Raw genomic sequence first — 23,376 nt, 5'->3', positions numbered from 1 at the left:
GCACCAGGGACTGGTTTCCATGGATTTGTGGGGGTAAGTTTCGGGATGATTCAAGTACATTACATTTACTGTGTGCTTTATTTCTGTTGTTGTTAACATTGTAATATATAATGAAATCATTATGTAAGTCACCATAATGTAGCATCAGTGGAAGTCCTGAGCTTGTTTTCCTGCCACTAGATGGTCCCATCTGGGGTGATGGAGACAGTGACAGATCATCAGGCATTAGATTCTCATAAGGAGCGCTCAACCTAGTTCCCTCTCATGCACAGTTCACAATAGGGTTGGTGCTCCTATGAGAACCTAATGCCGCTACTGATCTTACGGGAGACAGAGCTGAGGCAGTAACGCTAGCCATGGGGAATAACTGTAAATACAGATGAAGCTTCACTTGCTAGCCCGCTGCTCACCTCCTTCTATGCAGCCCAGTTCCTAACAGGCCACAGACCACTACTGGTCCGTGGTATGGGGGTTGTGGACCCCTGGTCTATTGGATAACACTGGCTTGCAGTGTACTGATCAGTCAAAGAAGCACTGAGATAATTTGGCCTCCATTAATAAGAATGATGGACTTTAAAAAATTTTTTTATTTTTTATTTTTTTGAGACAGAGTTTCGCTCTTGTTGCCCAGTCTGGAGTGCAGTGGCACCATCTCGGCTCACTGCAACCTCTGCCTCCCGGGTTCAAGCGATTCTCGTGCCTCAGCCTCCCAAGTAGCTGGGATTACAGGTGCCTGCCCCCATGCCTGGCTAATTTTTGTATTTTTAGTAGAGTCTGGGTTTTGCCATTTTGGCCAGGCTGGTCTTGAATTCCTTACCTCAAGTGATCTGCCTGCCTCGGTCTCCTGAAGTGCTGGGATTATAGGTGTGAGCCACCGCGCCTGGTCAGATGGACTTTTTTTGAGCATTTAGTTCCAAGCGCCTTCCCTGCCTTTTCTCAGTTAATCCTCCCAGTGACTCTTTGAAGCAGGGACTATGACAATCTTCATTTCACAGATGGAGCAACTCAGGCACAGAGAGCAAAGTCACTGGCCACGGTCGCCCAGCTGAGGAAGGATGGAGCCGGTTGAGATCCTGTTCTGGGGAATCTAACTCTGCAGCCTGCATTCTGCGCTGCTGTATTCTCCCATGTTGCTGTCTGACAAGCACAGCATGGGCTCAGAGCACAGAGAGGAGGCACCAGGTAATAAGGATAGGTCTGGGGTGAAGGCTGGTACCTTGGGGAAGAAGAGGGAGGCCCCATTCTAAAGGGATGGCATTGGAAGGTCATAGTGATAAAGCAAAACCAACAGGTTTTGGGACTGGGAGTTAAACACACAGCTCTGGTTTCTGCCTTTTCACAGTGGTGACAGATGGGCACTGAGACCCTCTCAAGCTAATGTTGTCATCATTGCTCTTCATAGTCTGAAGGTGCACGAAATGGTCAACTTTCTTCCAAAGGGCTTTTATGCCTAAGTCTGTGGTTAGTATATAAACAGATTATTTACTCAAGTCCTGCTGGGTGCAGACACTGTGGCCAGCCCTGAGGCTACAGTCAAGACGAAGCCAGCCTCTGTCCTCATGGAGACCTGTCTATTGATAAGAAAAGAGAAAGCTCACTAAGCATTGACCCTGTACCCACTGCTTTTGATGCATCTCTCATTTACTCCTTCTATCAAATCTGTGAAATAAACATATCACCATCATCCCTATTTCACATTTAGGGAAACATATGCTTAGAGAGGGTAAGTAACTTGATCAAGGTCACACAGCTTCGAACTCTCGTCCCACAGGCGCAGGAATGAGAGGCAGCTGCCAGGGAAGCCACGGTCTCCAGCAGCCCTTGTCTCTGGGCGGTGATCCAGAGAGAGAGAACACCATTGTCTCACCACTCGGTCTTCTTCTGAGTCATCTTGAAGGAGTACTTCCGGAGCATCTCGGGGTTAAACATCATGTTGTGAATGACTCCGTGATCTTTGACCCCGTGACCTTGGGGATAAAGGAGGGGAGGTACGGATAAGCTCTTCGAATGGATGTTGCCGGGGTGTCAATGTTCTTTGAGGGCACAGGCTACGTGTCACCAAAGAAAGAGCTCAGTGCCTTTTCTCATTGCTCAAGAGGTTGAAGGGGCAGGAAGAAAAGATGGTAAGTTATAAGCATGTTTCAGTTTTGGTACCCCTTGAACCAATTTACATTTTGAAGAGGAAAGAGTCTTGCCTACCTTGTCAGTCCCTGGGTTTTCCTTCTGCCTATAGAATCCAGGCAATGGGCAAAGAGAAAAAGAAAACTAAAGAATCTGCCAGGTGCCGTGGCTCATGCTTGTAATCTTAGCACTTTGAAAGGCTGAGGCAGGTGGACTTCTTGAGCCCAGGAGTTCAAGACCAGCTTGGCCAACATAGTGAGACCCCATTTCTACAAAAAATACAAAAAGTTGCTGAGCGTGGTGGCATGCACCTGTAGTCCTAGTTACTTGGGAGGCTGAGGTGGGAGAACCACTTCAGCCCAGGAGATCGAGGCTGCAGTGAGCCATGACTGTGCCGCTATACTCCAGCCTGGGTGACAGAGTGAGACCCTGTCTCAAAAAAAAAAAAAAAAAAAAAAAAAAAAGAGAAAGAAAACTAAATTAGGGAATCGGGACAGAATAAGTTTTCATATATAATAAAGAACTGAGATACAACTGGGTTGACTGAGTATTTGAATTGCTTTTGACTGAAAATTTCCTATTGGAGTCTACCTTTTTTTTTTTTTGGTTTAGTTTTGTCTTTTTGTTTTTTTTGAGACTGGGCCTTGCTCTGTTGCCTAGGCTGCTGGAGTGCAGTGGTGCAATCTCAGCTCACTGCAGCCTCTGCCTCCTGGGCTCAAGCAATTCTTCTGCCTCAGCCTCCCCACTAGCTGGGACTACTGGGCATGTACCACCACGCCCACCTAAATTTTGTATTTTTAGTAGAGATGGGGTTTCACCATGTTGGCCAGGCGTGGTCTTGAACTCCTGAGCTCAAGTGAGCCGTTTGCCTCAGCCTCCCAAAGTTGTGATTACAGGTGTGAGCCACTGCGCCTGGCTAGAGTCTACCTTTCTTTGAATTCACTGCAGTGCAAAGACTGGGACATGTGGAGCTCTGGGTGTATATGGGTTACATGGAGATGCTAGGGGCTGATTAAGGAAAGAAAGATATGAGAAGCCTGCAGAGCATGGTTTCCTAGACTATGTGGGCCCTGGGAAAGGAGAAATGGACAGAAAGGGAACACTGGATGCTCTGGAAGAGAAGATTCATCCAAGTCATCAGGGGAGTTACTAATGCAAGGGAAGAAATGCAGAGACAGGGCCAAACACGCTTCTTCCACGTCCTTTCTGTCTGCTTAGTCACCTCTATGCTCATTTGTCTTCTTTCCTCTAAGTAGTGTCATGGGTTTTCTTCCCATTCCTAGTCACTCCTAGTCAACTAACTCTTTACCATCTTTTCATCAGACCTTGAAACCTCGTCTCCTTCATGGATTAGTGATCATGTTTTAATACTGCTAGAAACAAGAGTTGAAACCTGGCATGTTGGCCAGGCTGGTCTCAAACTCTGGACCTCAAGTGATCCTCCCGCCTCAGCCTCCCAAAGTGCTAAGATTACAGGCGTGAGCCACCACGCCCCACGCCTATTTTCTAATAAGGTCACCTTCTGGGATTCCTGGTGAATGTGAATTTTTGGAGGACAGTATTCAGTCTAGCAAAAGGCAGGGTATCCTCATTTTCTTCCCTGCCTCAGAAATGAGGAAGTTAACTTCCACCCCTCTGAGAGACAGAGGCTTCCTGAGCTTCCAACAATCAATTATCCAAATACTAGTCACAGAAGAGCACTAAGGGTTGTGCACAGCACGTGGCCAGCCCGTTCTCGGAGTCTGTCAAGTTTAAGGTGAACGCTGATCCTGAATGAGTTTTAAAACATATTTGGCATTTCCTCATCATTGGAGAATGTTCTCACATTGTGATGGCTGGGGCTTCCCTCTCAGGTGTCATCTGTGAAGTCAGATGTGAAACAGCCTGGGTGAGGTGGGCCAACTGGGAACTGGGTTGGGAGGGAAGCTGGGGAATGATCTCCAAGGTCTCAGATCCCAAACTGGCCTTAGTCTGATCCACCCAGAGGGACCTGGTAAAAATGCACATTTCAGGGCCCACCCCAGACCTAATGAATCAGAATTACCTGGGCAGGAGCCTGGGGAGCTGTGTTTTTAAAAGAAGCCCAGCAGAATCTCATGGTCAGACAGGGCTAGGAAACCAAGCTCGGTCTAGGGCAGTAGTTCTCAAACTCATCTGTGCTTCAAAAAATACAGATGCTGATGGCCAGGTATGGCGGCTCATGCCTGTAATCCCAGCACTTTGGAAGGCTGAGGCGGGGGGATCGCTTGATCCCAGGAGTTTGAGACCAGCCTGGAGAACATAGGGAGATACTGTCTCTATAAAAAATTTAAACCCTGGGTGCAGCGGCTCATGTCTGTAATCCCAGCACTTTGGGAGGCTGAGGCTGGCGGATTGCCTGAGCTCAGGAATTCGAGACCAGCCTGGGCAACACGGTGAAACCCCGTCTCTACTAAAACACAAAAAATTAGCTGGGTTTGGGATGGCAGACGGGCGGATCATGAGGTCAGGAGCGAGACTGTTAAATCCCAGTACTAAAAAATCAGGAGGCTGTAGTCCCAGCTACTCGGGAGGCAGGCAGAAATGGCGTGAATCCGGGAGGCGGAGATTGCAGTGAGCTGTGCACTCCAGCCCGGGCGACAGAGCGAGGTCTCAGCACCACTGTGGGTACTCAGCATGCCCTGTAATCCCAGGGAGGCGAGACTCTGTCTCAAAAAAAAACTGTGCTCCAGGCCGGGCGAAAGACTCTGTCTCAAAAAAAAAAAAAATGCAATCATTAGCCCGGCATTGTGGTGCCCGCCTGTGATCCCAGCTACCCTGGAGGTTGAAGTGGGAGGGCTGCTTGAGCCCAGGAGTTGGAGGCTATAGTGAGCTATGATTGTACCACTGCACTCTAGCCTGGGTAACAGAGCGAGGCTCTGTCTCAGAAACAAAACAAAACAAAAACACAAAAAACAGGTGCTCTGTCCCGTTCCAGAAGTTGAAGTTTAATTGTTTTGGGGTGTGGTCTGGTGTTGGAACACTTAAAAAGTCCCAGGTGACCCCAAAGTGTAGATGAGTTTGGAAACCACACATCTAAGGCACACTTGAATGGGGGAGCAGTGAGGTGGCCTGGGCTAGCCGGCCAGAACCCAGGGGTGGGGCAGTCGGAACCAGCACTGCAGAGGCCATTAAGGCTGGGAAGCATAGTGTCTGGGGCCCATAACAATGCTTGGACATGAATGCTTTAGACCTAAGACAGTGGGCTCCTAAATATGAAAACTGCAAGGCTGAAATGAATGCATGTTTAATGCTTTGCAACATTGTCAAGTGGTCAGCTGCAACTCCGTTCTGAGGGCATGGTGCCTGAGATATGCCTGTAATGGGGGTTGATTTCAATGAATTTAATATGGTGTGGAGTGGGGCCTTCAAAGGTAAAAATGTCAGTTCTAAGTTGGTTGCAGGGGTCTGGGCAAAGGCCTTAAAACCCCACGGTGAGCAGATGGCCAATCCTGAACACCCCAATTTTAAAACAGGACCTTTTTTTCCAAGAGGCTCTTTGAAAATAGCTTCTATTTTGAGGGGAGGAACCCTGGCAGGAGAGAGCCAGAGTTAAGCCCAGCTGAGAGGGGCTTGGCAGGCAGGGGTCTGCCTGGGCCTCACTGAAGCTTGCTACTCAGGGTGAGCTTCCAAAACCAATGCAGATTTGCTGGTCCACTGAGCCTCCCAGATGAGAACCTGCATTTCAACAAGGTCCTCAGTGCATCAAAGTTGGAGATATGAGGGCTGGAACAACCAGGGACCCAAAACTAAGGAAACTAAGGAAAACTAAGGAAAATAGGCTGGGTGTGGTGGCTCATGCCTGTAATCCTTGTATTTTGGGAGGCCAAGGCAGGCGGATCACTTGAGGTCAGGAGTTCAAGACCAGCCTGGACTAACATGGTGAAACACCTTCTCTACAAGGCATACAAAAATTAGCTGGGTGCAGCGGCTGGTACCTGTAGTCCCAGCTACCCAGGGGGCTGAGGCAGGAGAATTGCTTGAACCTGGGAGGTGGAAGTTGCAGTGAGCCGAGATAGCACCACTGCACTCCAGTCTGGTGACAGAGTATGACTCCATCTCAAAAAGAACAATAAATAAATAAATAAAAAATAAAAATAAATACTGAACTAGAAGACCCGAGACCTGAAGATTCTCTCAAAACTAAGGAAAATAATCTAGATCACAAATATATTCTCTTTCTCCTTCTCCCCACTGCCCCCCTCCACCAGTCATCTTTATAGACTCAAATAGAGTTGATGTTCTACAATTAATTCTAGTCACTTATATTTATATTTATTTATTCTAGAGATGGGGTCTCACTGTGTTGCTCAGGCTGGTCTCAAACTCCTGGGCTCAAGTGATCCACGTACCTCGGTCTCCCAAAGTGCTGGGATTGCAGGCATCAGTCACTGCGCCTGGCCGTTACTTTTATTTTTGATGTTCAAATTATCCCTTACATGGCCAGTGGGAGCTAATGCCTATGAGACCATAGATTCTTTTTATGCACTCAATACGTTTTCGTTTTTACCTTAAATTATTGTTATGGAAAAGATTTCGTTTCTTCCACTTGTTTCTATTTGATAATGAACCCCTCTGTGCCTATCACCAGCCTCAGTCGCCATTATCTCATTACCAAGCTGGGTTAATTTGAAGCAAATATCTTCTAATATTTAGCCAGTGTTCAAATTTCCCTAACCATCCTAAATGAGCGTTTAGAATAGTTGTTTCATTGGAAAAAAGGTCAAAACAAGTACATTTTACATTTTTAGGCCAGTCTTGAAAGTAAGTGTGAAACCATATGTGGGGTAGGAGGTGGGACTAGCCTCTCAAGGCAGGGCCTGGTATCAGGCCCAATTGAGGACCAGCTAAGACAGATTCCACAATGAATAATACCGCGAGGTGGGAACGTTAAGGGCCATTGTGAAGGTCGGCTCCCACAGTCATCTGATCACTAGTTATCAACCCTGACTGCAGCTGAGAGAGATTTGTTTTTGCTTTTTTTTTTTGAGACGGAGTCTCGCTGTGTCGCCCAGGCTAGAGTGCAGTGGCCGGATCTCAGCTCACTGCAAGCTCCGCCTCCCGGGTTCACGCCATTCTCCTGCCTCAGCCTCCCGAGTAGCTGGGACTACAGGCGCCCGCCACCTCGTCCGGTTAGTTTTTTTGTATTTTTTAGTAGAGACGGGGTTTCACCGTGTTAGCCAGGATGGTCTTGATCTCATGACTTCGTGATCCGCCCGTTTCGGCCTCCCAAAGTGCTGGGATTACAGGCTTGAGCCACCGCGCCCGGCTGCTATTTTTTTTTTTTTTTTTTCAGTGACAGGGTCTTGCTATGTTGCCCAGGCTGGACTCAAATTCCTGGACTCAAGTGATTCTTCTGCCTCAGCCTCCCGAGTAGCTGAGACTACAAGTATGTGCCACTGTGCCCAGCGAGATTTTAAAAAATACGTATGCCCAGACACCACTCTAAACCAACTAAATCAGAATCAGATATAGTGAAGTCATTAATCATTTTGTTCCTGGGTCTTTATGACAGTTTTGCTCCTGGGAAACTCCTGGGATTGTGGAAGAGAGAGAGAAAGAAAAGGGGAAATAAGATTTTAAGAAGTGTTGCTGTGCATTTTGAAAATAATTTTTCTTTGGTGTTTGTCTTGAGGGACGGCGGTAAACATTTCAATTGCCTTTAAGTATGCTTGGATGCTGGAATGATGGTTCTTTGAATGCAGCATCGAACTGGGATTGGGCCACATGACAGCCAGCGTGAGCCTTTATGCCACATTTATAAAACGTAGATGTCACGAGCCCACTGTCAGGGACCTTACAATTTGGAGGGTTAGGTCAGGTCCACAAATCTCTTCTTCCTCATGGTAAAGGAAGCCTGGATTGTAGCTGGAGATGGTGTGATAACATATTGCATGATCAATATTTGGATTCTTCTTAGCAATATTAAACTTTTCGACCCCCTCCACTGTGTCATGAATTTGCTTAATAGAGCTTCTGCCTCAGCGTCTGTTTTTAGGCCTGGCATAAGCTGTTTGAAACCCAGGCATGTACCCCGCCCGTCATCTTTGGCCTAATTAACACCTCCCCTTCCTGCGTGGTGGTTTGGAGAACCTGCTTGTTCCTCATCCCACTGATCCCAAACCCAGGACACCCCGCAACTGCTGACCATGATTAAACTTAATGGAGATTCAATGCCTTTCTTTTGATTCTCAGGGACCGATATTCATTCATTTCTTAAATACTTGCAGAGTCAGCCAGGCATGGTGGCTCACACCTGTAATCCCAGCACTTTGGGAGGCCGAGGTGGGTGGATCACGAGGTCAAGAGTTCGAGACCAGGTTGGCCAACATGGCAAAACCCCGACTCTACTAAAAATACAAAAATTAACTGGTGCGGCAGTGTGTGCCTGTAATCCCAGCTACTTAGGAGACTGAGGCAGGGGAATTGCTTGAACCTGGGAGGTGGAGGTTGCAGTGAGTCAAGACTATGGCATTGCACTCCAGCCTGGGCAGCAGAGCGAGACTCCATCTGAAAAAACAAACAAATAAAAAACCAAAAACTTGCAGAGTGAATTTAGGAAACCATGAAGTCCAGAGTTTGATCTAATCCCTTCCTTTTTCTCTTTCTCAAATATTTTGAGTCAGGTACTATCCTAGATTGTGTTGTGATATTTACAATCTAGGAGAAGGCAGGAGAGAGAACTAAGAACAGAGAGCATGTTCTGAGATGTCTGCTGTGTTTGCAGGTACCTTCCCTCAATTTCCCTACTCACTGGCCATGCTGGAAAGCAGGTCTTGGTGCCATATTTGTACCATGGTACTCCCCCTCCCTACACTCAACTGGACGGCCAGAAACCCAATTTCTCTCCCTCCGTTCCTCCCTCCCTCCCTCCCTCCCTCCCTCCCTCTCTTTCTTCCTCCCTCTCCTTCTATCAAGACATCCAGTAACTAACTGATCAGGGGGTGGTGGGCTCTGCTGGCTGCCATGATGGGCCACCAGCAAAAAAGGAAAATTGGTTGTGAGTGAGAGAAGCAGAGATAAGAAAGTCCACAGGGCCGATAAGAAAGACCATGGGCGGCCGGGCGCCGTGGCTCACGCCTGTAATCCCAACACGTTGGGAGGCCGAGGCGGGTGGATCACGAGGTCAGGGGATCGAGACTATCCTGGCTAACACAGTGAAACCCCATCTCTACTAAAAATACAAAAAATTAGCCGGGGCGTAGTGGCGGGCACCTGTAGTCCCAGCTCCTCGGAGGCTGAGGCAGGAGAATGGCGTGAACCCGCGAGGTGGAGCTTGCAGTGAGCCGAGATCACGCCACTGCTCTCCAGCCTGGGTGACAGAGCGAGAGTCCGTCTCAAAAAAATAAAAACAAAAACAAAACCATGGGCTTCTGAGAGCCAGAAAGAGGAATTTTGGTTTCTGTAACTGCAGTTTTCATTCTCTCATGGCCTCTCATTTGTTTCCCATGCCCATGAGTTTGCCCGTTAGAGATAAGCTGTGCTCCTTTTCCTCGAGCTCATGCAAATGGGTTTCTGTTTCTTACAATCATTGTTCCCAGGTATGGATGATGACTGATGTTCTACTAAATGCTGAAAAAAAGCAGAGTAGAAGCAAGAAAAGAGGGCTTCCCTGAGGAGGTGACGTTAGAGCCCATTTGGAAGGCAGGAATAAATGTGCACCATGATTTTTTAGGATTAAAACCAAGTATCTCACTGCTTGGGCACATGTAGATAGAAGTGATTTAACAGTAAACTGTCCCAGTTGTACCCATTGTCAGTTACCTCACCACAAGGGTTATGTGACCCTGAGTTTGTTTAGTGCTTATTTATTTTAGGTTGTTGTTTATCCAAACCTCTCAAATGATACGCACTTGGAAACAAGAGATAGCATTGTTCATTGATGTTGTGGACAAACCACTGTTTTGTTACTCAAGACTGGGTAATTTATAAAGAAAAAGAGGTTACTGGGCTCACCGTTCCATGTGGCCAAAGAAGCCTCAAAATCATGGCAGAAGGCAAAAGGCATGTCTTACATGGTGGCAGACAAGAGTGACAAGAGCTATTTTGGTGCTTGTTTGCTGGTCATAGAATTTAATTCTATATGTGTGTGTGTGTGTATATATAAATATATATATATATATATATATATATATTTTTTTTTTTTTTTTTTGATACGGAGTCTCGCTCTGTCGCCCAGGCTGGAGTGCAGTGGCCAGATCTCAGCTCACTGCAAGCTCCGCCTCCCGGGTTTATGCCATTCTCCTACCTCAGCCTCCTGAGTAGCTGGGACTACAGGTGCCCACCACCATGCCCAGCTAGTTTTTTGTATTTTTTTTAGTAGAGACGGGGTTTCACCATGTTAGCCAGGATGGTGTTGATCTCCTGACCTCGTGATCTGCCCGTCTCGGCCTCCCAAAGTGCTGAGATTACAGGCTTGAGCCACCGCGCCCGGCCTACTTCCATATTTTGAACTAAGACGAGAGCCAGGCACACAAGACGGTGATAGGTCTGTCTTTTGTTTTTGATGGTGATGATGATGATGATGATGATGATGATGATGAAATGGCTGACATGATTCATGACTTGCTTTTTCTCATCATCTCAGATCTAGAGTTTTGGGTGGACTATTGGCCTGGGATAGATGCAGATCATTCCTTGTATCCCCTGATCTTAAAGTCAAGACTGAACCAGTCTCCAGACTCAAGCCTTCATGGGGCTTCAGATTCCATGAGGAATGGGCGTCCCTGCAATATCGTCATGGCTGTGAAAAGTTGCATTGGAGCTGGGCAAATCGGCGCTCTCCTGCCAATCCATCCTGCTTAGATTTCCCATTCAGCACCAATCTTATTTCCTTTTTTTTTTGACAGAGTTGCACTCTGTTGCCTAGGCTGAAGTGCAGTGGTGGGATCTTGGCTCGCTACAGTCTCCACCTCCTGGGTTTAAGTGATTCTTGTGCCTCAGCCTCCCAAGTAGCTGGGATTGCAGGTGCACACCATCAAGCTTGGCTAATTTTTTTTTTTTTTTTTGTATTTTTAGTAGAGACAGAGTTTTGCCATGTTGGCCAGGCTGGTCTTGAACTCCTGACCTCAAGTGATCTACCTACGTCGGCCTCCCAAAGTGCTGGGATTACAGGTGTGAGTCACTGTACCCGGCCTCATTTTCTCTTATACTGCAAGTAATTGCCTGCAAATGTGTTTTCTCCATTAGTTTGCAAGCTTCCTGAGAGTAGGTCTCTGCCTCATTTATTCTGGAATCTCCCTGGCACAAAGCACAGGGCTTTATCCTCAGTAGGTATTCAACAAATGTTTACTTTAATTCAACAGCTCCCCTTACCACTGCCCCCACCTTATTTGCTGGTGGTTAAGTACAATCAGAACAAGTAGGTATCATAAGATTTATTCCAGAGTGAATTTGGGAAAAGATTACTTTAGTGATATGAAAAGAAACCATGCTACTTAGTCAGAATACTTCTGAGAGTCTCCCCTGTCCAAGCATTTGCTGAATTTCTATCTACTAATTTTCAGGTGGAACAGTATAATTGCAGAGAGTTCATTTGGACATAGATACACTTTCATGCATTCACGTCTTTAACAATTCTTTAACAATAATTTGTGGCCCTACTGTGTTCGTTCACTAACTCCTTTGAACTAACTTACCATAGGAGCTATATATTTTCCTTGTAATTTGGGAGGTCCAAGGCTTCATTAAGCTCACGTGCCCGAAACTAATGAAGAAAATAGCTCGTTAAGCAGCTAGTATAAAAGTAGCCACCAACTGAAGTCAATTACCCGCCTTAAATCAGCCCAGCACTCCCATTGTGAGCAGAGAAGCCCATTCTGAATCGCGGTCCAGACACGGAGGGGGGAAAAACAGCTCCCTCGGGGCATGAAAACTACGCTCGCCCCAAATCCTCCTCCCCAGAGTTCTACTCATTGCTTACCCACCGAACCCAGAACAAACCAGAAGTGCTTAAAACGAGGACAGGTAGCTCCGTGTACAAATCGGAATTTAAAACTGTATCAATTCCTGCTATAGCAACAAGGCTTCTCCCCAGGACTAGCATTCCAAGAAGGCAGCCCTTTTCTAGACGGATAAAATAGAACCTGAAGGCACCCGTTTCCCTAAACTGCTCTTGCTCATGTGTAAGTACAAATGAAAAATACTGACGCTGCTTCTGTTGGCATTGCTTTTTTAATTACAGCATCAATAAATCATTTTATCCTTGAACAAGACTTGAGAATGGCCTGAAGGCAGAGGCACGATTCCTTAGGAATTAGGCCAACAGAGAATGGGCTATCTCACTTCCCACCTCTTCTCTTACTCTGCTGTCGAAAACAGAAACCTTCTCTGAATAGCTGGGAGCAGACGGCCACACTTCAGTTCCATCTGGGGGTTCTGTTAACACAGTTTTACCCAGCCTGCCTTCATGGCCACTGCCACACAAGCTGCATCTGTTCTTTCTTCTGTGCCTTGTGTTACTTTGTTGTTTTTCCTATTTCTAGCGTAGTGAGCTGAATGGTGGCTTCGCACAAGAGATATTCAGATCCTTGTGCCTAGAATCTGTGGATGTGGCATTATTTGGAAAAAGGGTCTTTGCAGATGTAATTAAGGATCTTGGGATGAGATTATCCTGGAGTATTTTAAGTAGGCTGTAAATCTAAAGACAAGTGTCCTTATAAGAGGACACTCTTGTCTGGGCGCAGTGGCTCACGCCTGTAATCCCAGCACTTTGGGAGGCCGAGGCGGGTGGATCACCTGAAGTCAGGAGTTCGAGACCAGCCTGACCAACATGGAGAAACCCCATCTCTACTAAAAATACAAAATTAGCCAGGCATGGTGGCACATGCCTGCAATCCCAGCTACTCGGGAGGCTGAGGCAGGAGAGTTGCTTGAACCCAGGAAGAGGTTGCAGTGAGCTGAGATCGTGCCATTGCACTCCAGCCTGGGCCGTGAGTGAAACTCTGTCTCAAAAAAAAAAAAAAAAGGGCGGTCTTCCTCCAGGGGAGGAGACCCAGACAGAAGAGGAGGAGGCTAGGTGACCGCTGAGATTGGATCATGCGGCCACAAGGTGAGGAATTCTAGTAGCCTCTACAAGCTGGAAGAGGCAAGGAATGGATTCTCCCCTAGAACTCTGAAGGAGCATGGTCCTGCTGACATTTGATTGATTTTGGACTTCTGGCCTCCAGACATGTTTTTTTTTTTTTTTTTTTTTTTTTTTTTTTTTTTTTTTTTTTTTAAGATAGAGCCTTGCTCTGTTGCCTAGTCTGGAGCGCAGTGGCATGAACTCAGTTCACTGCAACCTCCACCTCCTGGGCTCAAGCCATTCTCTTGCCTCAGCCTCTCAAGTAGCTGGGACTACAGTTGCCCGCCACCATGCACGGCTAATTTTTGTATTTTTAGTAGAGACGAGGTTTAGCCGTATTGGCCAGGCTGGTCTCGAATTCCTGGCCTCAAGTGATCCACCCACCTCGGCCTCCCAAAGTGCTGCGATTATTTAGGTGTGAGCCACAGCACCCGGCCCAGACATTGTTTGAAGCCACCCACTTCATGGGTCTTTGCTGCAGGGGCTGTGGAATATGAATGCGCTCGTGCTGTTGGTTGGACTTTGCTGACCTTGTGTCTGTTATTCCCTGGCAGTTCTACAGGGCCTGGAGCTGGTACGAAAAACCTCCCTTCTTTCCCAAGTGATCCCCAGCTTCCCCGTTCACTGAAGGCCCTGCAATCAGGAACAGTCAGGACTTTGCATCCAGTTGCTGTGGGTGTTGGGCCGACCCTTCCTCTTGTGTGATCCATGGAGCCGCAGCACTGCGTCACCTGGAGCTTTTGGAATTGAAGACTCTCCGGGCTCACCCGGGAGGACTTGCTGGGCCAGAATCTGCGTTTTAACAAGATGCCCAGGTGATTTGCATACATGTTCAGATCTTAGAAGCGCTAGTAGGAGAGGCTTTAAGGTGGTAATTAGATCTTTTCTCCACCTGCAAGAACCTTAGTTTCTTCATGTTAAATCTATTCACTGTGGCAATGGCATGGGGGTTATAAAACAAAACAAAACCCTTACATCAAGAATGCACCCTGGTGTGTCATGGATGTGGGTGAAATGACATGTCTGGAATTTGCTTTAAAATATTCTAAAATAGCAACAAGGAAAAGAAAAGTGGGAACTGGAATGAGACTGGCGAAATGTTGACAAGTTCTTGCAGTGGGATGATGGGTGCAGCGGGGTTCATGGAACAATTCTCTCCCTACTTTTTGTGCATGTGGGAAATTTCCATAATGAAAAGTTAGAGGTTGGGCACGGTGGCTCATGCCTGTAATCTCAGCATTTTGGGAGGCCGAGGTGTGTAGATTGCTTGAGCCTAGGAGTTCAAGACCATCCTGGACAACATGGCGAAACCCCGTTTCTACTAAAAAATGCAAAAATTAGCCAGGCACGGTGACAACAAGCCTGTAGTCATATTGAGGCATGAGGATGAGGTATGAGAATCACTTGAACCCAGGAGGCGGAGGTTGCAGTGAGCCGAGATTGCACCATTACACTCCAGCCTGGGCAACAGAGTGAGACTTGGTCTCAAAAAATTTTTTAATTTTCTTTATTTTTTTTTTGAGACAGAGTCTCGGTCTGTCGCCCAGGTTGGAGTGCAGTGGTGTGATCTTGGTCACTGCAAGCTCCGCCTCCTGAGTTCACCCCATTCTTCTGCCTCAGCCTCCAGAGTAGTTGGGACTATAGGCTCCCACCACCATGTCCAGCTAATGTTTTATATTTTTAGTAGAGACAGGGTTTCACCATGTTAGCCAGGATGGTCTTGATCTCCTGACCTCGTGATCTGCCCATCTCAGCCTCTCAAAGTGCTGGGATTACAGGCATGAGCCAACGTGCCCGGCCTTAATTTTCTTTAATTTTTTTTCTCTTTTGAGACAGGATCTCATGCTGTAGCCCAGGCTGGAGCGCAGTGGTGCGATCCCAGCTCACTGCAGCCTGTACCTCCTGGGCTCAAGCGATCCTCCCACCTGAGCCTCCCGAGTAGCTGAGACCACAGGCATGTATCACTACGCCTGGGTAATTTTTTCACTTTTTGTAGAGGCAAGGTCTTGCTATGTCGCCCAGGTTGGTCTTGAACTCATGAGCTCAAGTAATCCTCCCATCTCCGCCTGGGAGCATTCCCAAAGTGCTGGGATCACAGGTGTGAGTTGCTGTACCCAGCCTCAATTGTTTTCCGTGACTCCGCTTTTTCTCCCCTCTTGGAAATGACTGGTCTTCGAGGGAATGTCTTTTTTGTCTCAATGTGTGGTTTCTTTGCTCAGTGCACCTGTGTTGGGGGCTTTGCTGCTCTCCAGGCCTTTTTCGGCAGCGTCGTCCCTGGAGGGCAGGATGGGAGCTGATGGCTTCTTAGCATCTTTTAACTCAGTTTCCAACAACATCTAGTTGGCATCTGTTGCTCTCGGCAGCAGGAACTCCATTTCCTTTCTCTCTGTCCACCTCTCTCACCTCTGTAAGACTCTCTTTGTCATGGGTGCAGCATCACATGTGTGGCCCTTAGGCTCTCTTACTTACCTGTGATCTGCGTATCATGTCTTTACTTCAGGGCTTCTCAACCAGGGGATGATTTTGCTCCCCAGAGAACATGTGGCCATGTCTGGAGACAATTTTGGTTGTTACAGCTGGAGGAGGTGGTGCTACTGGCATCTAGTTGGTAGAGGCCAGGGCTGCTGCTGAACATCCTACAATGCTCCGGACAACCCCCACTAAGACAAAATAATGATCCAGCCCCAAATGTCAATAGTACTGAAAGTGACAGACCGTGATTGCATCTTAGAGATCATCCAAGCACATTTGGCCAAATTGTTTTTTCTCCATCCCATGAAGAAAAGGCAGACTCATGACTGACGACAACATTGATGGGAATTTTGTTTACCTCTTCTTGGTGGACTTTGGGATACGATGACTTACCATTTCTGCAAGTTGTGCATTGCACACCTCCAGGGGGTGCCACCCACATATTTATGAAAATGCCACCCCAGGAATTGCACAGTACATAGTCTACATGGCTATAAGTAGTTGCTCTGGTTTTGGGGTTGCCCTGGGGTGCTCTGGAACTGGGAGAAGCTTTATTTCTGGCCATTAGAGGCCAGGAGCATGACATTGAGTGTCCTTTCAAGAAAGGAGAAATGTTGAACAGAGAGGACCTCATTTTTATAACTCTTGACCATCATCTAGTTACAGAGCATCCACTTTTCACCCCTGGGCCATATCCATTTGACGGAGGTAAAATCATCAAATTATAATACCATGGCTTACACTTTTGATAGCTTCTGCCCGGAACATGGCGGTAAGAGCTTCTCATTTTCAATTGATTCATTGGGGGAGAAACTATACACAGCTGCCCTAAGACTTTCTATTACACACCATTTGTTTGACGGGATTTCTTTAGTTTCTGTAGCATAACTTATTTTAACTGGTCCTCCGTCACCGAGATTGTGAAAATGTTCATTGTCATTACCAGTGATGGAGCATTAAGTACAGAGTTCTGGAGAGTAGACGGAATCGAGAGATTTAAAATAGCAGAATGAGCTGCTCACCCTCATCATTGCTTTTAATCTTGCTGAGAACTGAGGGGAATTTTGACAGGGTTCAGGGGGACTGTAGGGAGCAGGGCTGGGAGGTGGCTGTTTGCACATGTGGTCAGCACATCCAGTGGGGGGTCCATGTACTGCAGGCAGCCCCGCAGATGGAGTTGGAATTGCCTTCCATCAGACTGCAAACCCCCGTTCTCAAGACATCGGGGCCCAGGCTGGTGCAGGAGATACACCGCAGTGTGTCAGCCTTTCTTCTGTCACTCCTCTCCAACGACAGTCCCCGATTATCCACCGAGGAGTCACTAGTCCCCCATGGCATGTGTGGGACCGGCCATTCCCCACCCTGATGTGGGGCTGGGGCATGTGGTCCCAGCCTGGATGTCAGTATCCTTTCACCACCCTGGCCACACGGATTGGGTCTGAGAAGCAGATGAGCCGAAGGAGAGATAATCTTGGGAGTTTCATGTTCACACTTAAAGTAAAACGGAAAGCGACGGGAGGGTGAGGGGCCATTCTGATGATATAGTTTGAGGACCTGGATGTAGCCACACCTGTAGCTGTCAACTATGCCATAGTACTGTTTTTTTTTTTTTCTTCAAATTTAAATACTTTCTAGAGACAAGGTCTTGCTATGTTGCTTAGGCTGGTTTTGAAAAGTCCCTTTTTGGGGGATGCTTTCACTGCTTCGCTTCCTTTCTGTGACAGCTCAGGAAATCAGAAGACAAGGGAGATGAGTTTTTTTTTTTTTTTTGACACAGGGTCTTGCTCTATTGCCCAGGCTGGAGTGCAGTGGTGCAATCACAGCTAGCCACAGCTTTGACCTTCTGGGCTCTAGCGACCCTCCTGCTTCAGCCTCCTGAGTAGCTGGGACTGTAGGCTGGTACCACCATACCCAGTTAATTATATATATATATGTGTGTATATATATATATATATTTTTTTTTTTTAGAAATGAGATCTCACTACGTCACCCAGGTTGGCCTCAAGCTCCTGGGCTCAAGAAGTCGCCCTGCCTTAGCTTCCCAAACTTACAGGTGTGAGCCCCCACATCCAGCCAAGGCTGTGTTCTTATGCACCTGGTATCCCCCCAGGCCCTGAGCAATGATCCTCCTGCCTCAACCTCCCAAAGTGCTGGGATAACAGGTGTGAGGTACCATGTGTGGTCCACATAGTATTCTTATGGGTTAAATTGAGTCCCCCTCAAAGAATGTTGAAATCCTAAATTCTAGTAGCTCAGAATGTGACCTTATATAGAAATAGAGTTATTGCAGGCCGGGCACGGTGACTCATGCCTATAATCCCAGCACTGTGGGAGGTCAGGGCGGGCGGATTACCTGAGGTCAGGAGCTGGAGACCAGCTTGACCAACATAGAGAAACCCCGTCTCTACTAAAAATACAAAATTAGCTGGGTGGTGGTGCATACCTGGGAAGCTGAGGCAGGACAATTGCTTGAACCTGGGAGGCGGAGGTTGCAGTGAGTTGAGGTTGTGCCCTTGCACTCCAGCCTGGGCAACAAGAATGAAACTCTGTCTCAAAAAAAAAAAAAAAAAAAAAAAAAAAAAAAAAGAAATAGGGTTATTGCAGATGCTGTTGATTAGAATGAAGTCATCCTGGTGTAGGGAGGGCCCTAAGTGAATGACTGGTGTCCTTATAGAAGAGGAGAGGACACATTGAATCACAGAGACACAGAGAAGAAGGCCATGGATCGGACGGAAGATTGGACTGATGAGTCTGCAAACCAAGGAATGCCGAAGACTGCCAGGAGACCACGGGAAGCTAGGAAGAGGCAAGGCAGGACTCCCCTACAAGTGCAGGAGGGAGTGTGGCCCTGCTGGCACCTCCATTTCAGACTGCTGGCCACCAGAGCCACAAGACAGTCAATTTCTCTTGTTTCAAGTCACCCAGCTTGTGGTACTTGGTTGTGGCAGCCCTAGGGAATGAACATAAGTATTTTTAAATGAACTCTCCTCTTCTCTCCATCTTCTTCTAAATCATCATCAGTTTTGCCTAAGCAACAGCTAGGGTCTAATACAGATGTGATGACTTACTTCAAAGCCAGCCCCCATGTGCAGACTGGACCATCATTCTCGGGGCTTGCTGGAGATCTGAGCCGGGGCACCATGCTCTGTTGCCTTTAAACAAAGGCTGGTGCTCGCCCAGGCATGTGAGCTCCACCGAGGATCTATTTGTGGAAGGCAGAATTCCGAGATGACCCCCCTAGGTTCTTGCCCTGGATAAATGCCTTGTGTCATCTCCTCTCCCCTGGAGTGTGGGCAGGACCCCTGGCTTGCTTCTAATCTGTACCTATGGAAAAGTTGAGGGGATTTTGCAGACGTAACTAAGCCCCTAATTCGCTCGCTTCGAGGTAATCAAAAGGGAGATTATTCAGGGTGGGCCTGACACCTTCAGGTGAGATCTTCAGTGAGGGTCTGGAGGGGAGAGACTCCCTCCTGCTGTTTTTTTTTTTCCGGAGATGGAGTCTCACTCTGTCGCCCAGGCTGGAGTGCAGTGGCATGATCTTGGCTCATTGCAACCTCTGCTTCCTGGGTTCAGGCGATTCTCCTGTCTTAGCCTTCTGAGTAGCTGGGATTATAGGCGTGCACCACCATGCATGGCTGAGTTTTGTATTTTTAGTAGGGATGGGTTTCACCATGTTGGCCAGGCTGGTCGGGAACTCCTGACCTCAGGTGATTCACCTGCCTCAGCCCCGCAAAGTGCTGGGATTACAGGCGTGAGCCACCGCGCCCGGATGGTTTTGAAGCAGCCAGTCGCATGAGTTCCACAGTTGAAATAAATTCTGCCAACAACCATGTGAGGTTGGGAGAAGACCCCAAGCCTCATATGAGACCCTAATTCCAGCCGACACCTTGATCACAACCTTGTAAGAACCTGAGCAGAGGACCCAGCTAAAGCTGCACCCCCAGACTCCTGACCCATGGGAAAGGAGAGGTAATAGATGGGTGTTTTAAGCTGCTAAATTTGTGTTGATTCGTTATGCAGCTTAGACAATGAATACATCATTCAATTTCTAAAAAATCATAAGTTAACCATGTGCTAATCACACCATTTGATGTTTTTTTCTTTTTCTTTTTTTTTTTTTGAGACAGAGTCTCCCTCTATCGCCTAGGCTGGAGTACAGTGGCGCAATCTCGCCTCACTATAACCTCTGCCTCCTGGGTTCAAGTGATTCCCTTGCCTCAGCCCCCCAAGTAGCTGGGACTACAGGCATGCACCATCACACCCAGCTAATTTTTGTGTTTTTGATAGAGACGGGGTTTCACCATGTTGGCCAGGCTGGTCTCGAACTCCTGACCTCAAGTGATCCACCTGCCTCGGCCTCCCAAAGTGCTGGGGTTACTGGCGTGAGCCACTGCGCCCGGCCCGACACACCATTCATTTTTAAGGAACTTCCAGGCGCTGTGGTCAAGCCCCTCTTGTGTGGCATGGAGGTGGGGAGAGATGGGTTGGGGGCTGACTGGGTGGGGGCGTGCAGCCAGGTGGGAAGAAGAAAAGTCTCTTGAAGGAAGTAAGTCCCTTCAGATAAGGGAGGGAGAAGCTCGATCCATATGCAGACTTGCACAGTCCTTCAGTCCTGGGGATGTTGGAGGAGAGGCAGGTCTTGCCTTGTATTTGAGAGTTACGATCCCAGGCAGAGGCCCTACTTCTACCTTCTTGCAGGTGGGGCTGGGGACAAATACTCAGAGGAAGAACAAACACCCTTTGTAAGCATGCGAAACGTTTCTGGAGTGGAGAGATGATGAGGCAGGGTATTTGGAGACAACGGCCAATGTTTTTAAAAATCCTCTCTCCCTGAGCCTTTTCCTCATTCAAATTGCTGGCACCTTTGGACTCCTTGCTTCTAGGAAAGAATGTCCTGGAGGAAAACAGAGACTCCCTGTGACCTGGAGCTTCACAAGCTTAGCCCCTTCCAGGAGCCATGGAGGAGCTGGGGCATGGGGAAAGTCTTGTGGGATACTATGTGAGTAAGAACACAGTCTTGGCTGGGTGTGGGGGCTCACACTTGAAATCCTAACACTTTGGGAGGCCGAGGCAGAAGGATCACTTGAGCCCAGGGGTTTGAGACCAGCCTGAGCAACATAGTGAGATCCCATTTCTAAAAAAACAAATTAAAAATTAGTTGGGCATGGTGGTACACACTTGTAGTCTCAGCTATTCAGGAGGCTGAGGCAGGAGAATTGCTTGAGCCCAGAAGGTCAAGGCTGTGGTGAGCTGTGATCACACCACTGCACTCCAGCCTGGGCAATAGAGCAAGACCCTGTCTCCAAAACAACAACAAAACAACAACAAATGTCATCTCCCTTGTCTTCTGATTCCCTGAGCTGTCAGAGAAAGGATGCGAAGCAGTGAAAGCATCCTCCCAAAAGGGACTTTTTATCCTTCTCCCTGGACTGAACTACAGAGAAAAGGAAGCCATCCTCACAAAAAGATCTATGGGATCAGAGAGTGGAGGGGACCTGAGCCCCATGTCATGGGACAAGCTCTGGGAAGATGGCACCATTCCCAAGACACATGAGTTCTATCGTTGGCCACCATTCCCACTGCCTGGACCAAAGTAGAAGCTCAAACAGTATTCCCTGAGTGAAAGAAGGAATACAGCATGAGCCCTCTCAAAGAACTCTCCAGGAAGACTTCTCTTCATCAGCAGCAGGGAAAGCTGATGAGGGTCATGTGATCCTGTCTCCTGGGTGAAGTCTGAGGTGTCTGCGCCGTGCACCTCCACAGGCACATAGTGCGTACAACCCGCTCGGTTTTGCAGAGATGCCATGTGTCCCGGGGAGAATCTGGGCAGTGAAGTCAGCTCTCTGTCTCAGGGAGTCTCTCCTAGAAGGGCTCTTGTGCCGGGGGGATTGGACTCTGCCGGCTTTGTTTCTTGCTTGGGACTACCACGTTTCTGGCACCCCCAGGACTCTGTCTAGGCAGCTCGAAGGGCTGTCTACATGGCTTCTTGGACCTGAACGCTAACTGGACCTGTGCATGGTACTGCAGCCCAGATGTGAAACAGGGATCACCCCGCCTCACCACCAATCCCCCTTGTTTTAAACTGCAGTTAACAAGTGGCTGGCTTGAGGGAACCCCCTTTATCATAGTTTTTGTCCAGCCTACCCCCTGGAATCTGATGAGGTCTTTGGGTGCTGGCAGCACCAATTTTTATTCATTATTTTTTCTATTATGGATAATTCCTTTCCACACTGGAGTCAGACAGAGGTCGGCTTGAGCCCAGCCACTGAAGACAAATGCCAGTGGTTTGCCGGGTCCCGGGTGCTGTCTGTTTCAGGAAAGCAACATATTCAGGATCTATATCTGTTGCCTGGAAGCTGGGAGCTGGTTGAAATTCATAGGGGTTTGTAATGATTACTTAATGAGAACCAAAGACACATGAAGGCTGAGGCTGGAGGAGGGCGGCTGGGGATGGCAGGGGCAGGGATGGGCAACCCAGTTGCTGGAACCATCCAGGGCTGAGTTGGGATCCTGCCCTGCCTCTCCCCACCTGTGTGACTTCAGCCTCTGATTTCTCACCTGTCAGGAAGGAACCTGCCTGACTTGCTGTCAGTGTTTAGAGAATTGAAGGAGCTGATGATTGTGGAACCTGCTGCACATTTTCTGAAGCCAGGTACTGGGTTCAACATGGTGTATAGTTAAGGCACTGGTTCTCAGCTGAGGGTGAATTTGCCCCCCGGCAGGCACTTGGCAGGGTCTGGAGATATTTCTGGTTGTCACAATGGGAGAAGGGTGCCAATGGCATCCATCTAGTTGGCAGAGGGCAGGAAAGCTGGTAACATCCCACAGTGCTCAGAACAACGCCATGCAATACAGAATGATCCTGCCCTAAATGTCAATAGAGCTGAGGTTAAGAAGCCTTTTCCTTGGTTTGTGGGTGGAGGGCAGGGTGTCACTGCATCACCCAGGTTGGAGGGCAGTGGCACAGTCATAACCCACTGCAGCCTTGACCTCCTGGGCTCAAGCGATTCTCCCACCTCAGCCTCCTGAGTGGCTGGAACCACGGGTGTGCACCACCACACCTGGCTAACTTTTTATTTTAATTTCTTGCAGAGATGGGGTCTTGCTATGTTGCCCAGGCTGGTCTTGAACTCCTGGGCTCAAGCAATCCTCCTGTCTTGGTCTCCCAAAGTGCTGAGATTATAGGCATGAGCCACCACATGTGGCCAAAAAGCTGTTTTAATGTTGAAGCACAGTAAATGTTTCCCAGCTCAATAAATGGTATATCTGGTTATAAATAAGAGGCACACAGGAACATGCTGTTTCCACAGTGAGTGAATGAAGATTTTCTGTTACAACAGTTTGTTATTTGTAGGCAGTGAATAACTTTGTATGTACATCCCTTACCACCGAGCAAATATGTCAGCAGGACAAAGTCCTACAAGTGGAATTGCCAAATAAGAAAGTTAATGCATTAAAAAAATTTTTTTGAGACAGGATCTTGCACTGTCACCCAGGCTAGAGTGCAGTGGTGTGATCACAGCTCACTGCAGCCTCAACCTCCCAGGCTCAAACAGTTCTCTCACCTTAGCCTCCAGAGTAGCTGGGACTACAGATGTGCACCACTAAGCCCGGCTAATTTTTGTATTTTTTGTAGAGATGAGGTCTCGCGATATTGCCCAGGCTGGTCTCAAACTGCTGGGCTGAAGCGATCCTCTCCC

At 47.9% G+C, this 23,376-nt stretch overlaps 1 long non-coding RNA gene across 1 annotated transcript; it reads left to right on the top strand.

Moving 5' to 3' along the window:
- Positions 1-483: 483 nt before the first annotated feature.
- On the top strand, positions 484-22,537 carry LOC126944807 (uncharacterized). Its single transcript, XR_007722191.1, has 5 exons — positions 484-1,182; positions 1,772-1,988; positions 13,767-14,019; positions 20,560-20,675; positions 22,242-22,537. It is a non-coding gene; the product is annotated as an uncharacterized LOC126944807 (long non-coding RNA).
- Positions 22,538-23,376: the final 839 nt, after the last annotated feature.

Source organism: Macaca thibetana, chromosome 20 (assembly GCF_024542745.1).
Source record: "Macaca thibetana thibetana isolate TM-01 chromosome 20, ASM2454274v1, whole genome shotgun sequence".
NCBI lineage: Eukaryota > Metazoa > Chordata > Mammalia > Primates > Cercopithecidae > Macaca > Macaca thibetana.
Note: the sequence above shows the minus strand (reverse complement) of the source record. Positions and strands in the feature narration are given on the sequence as shown.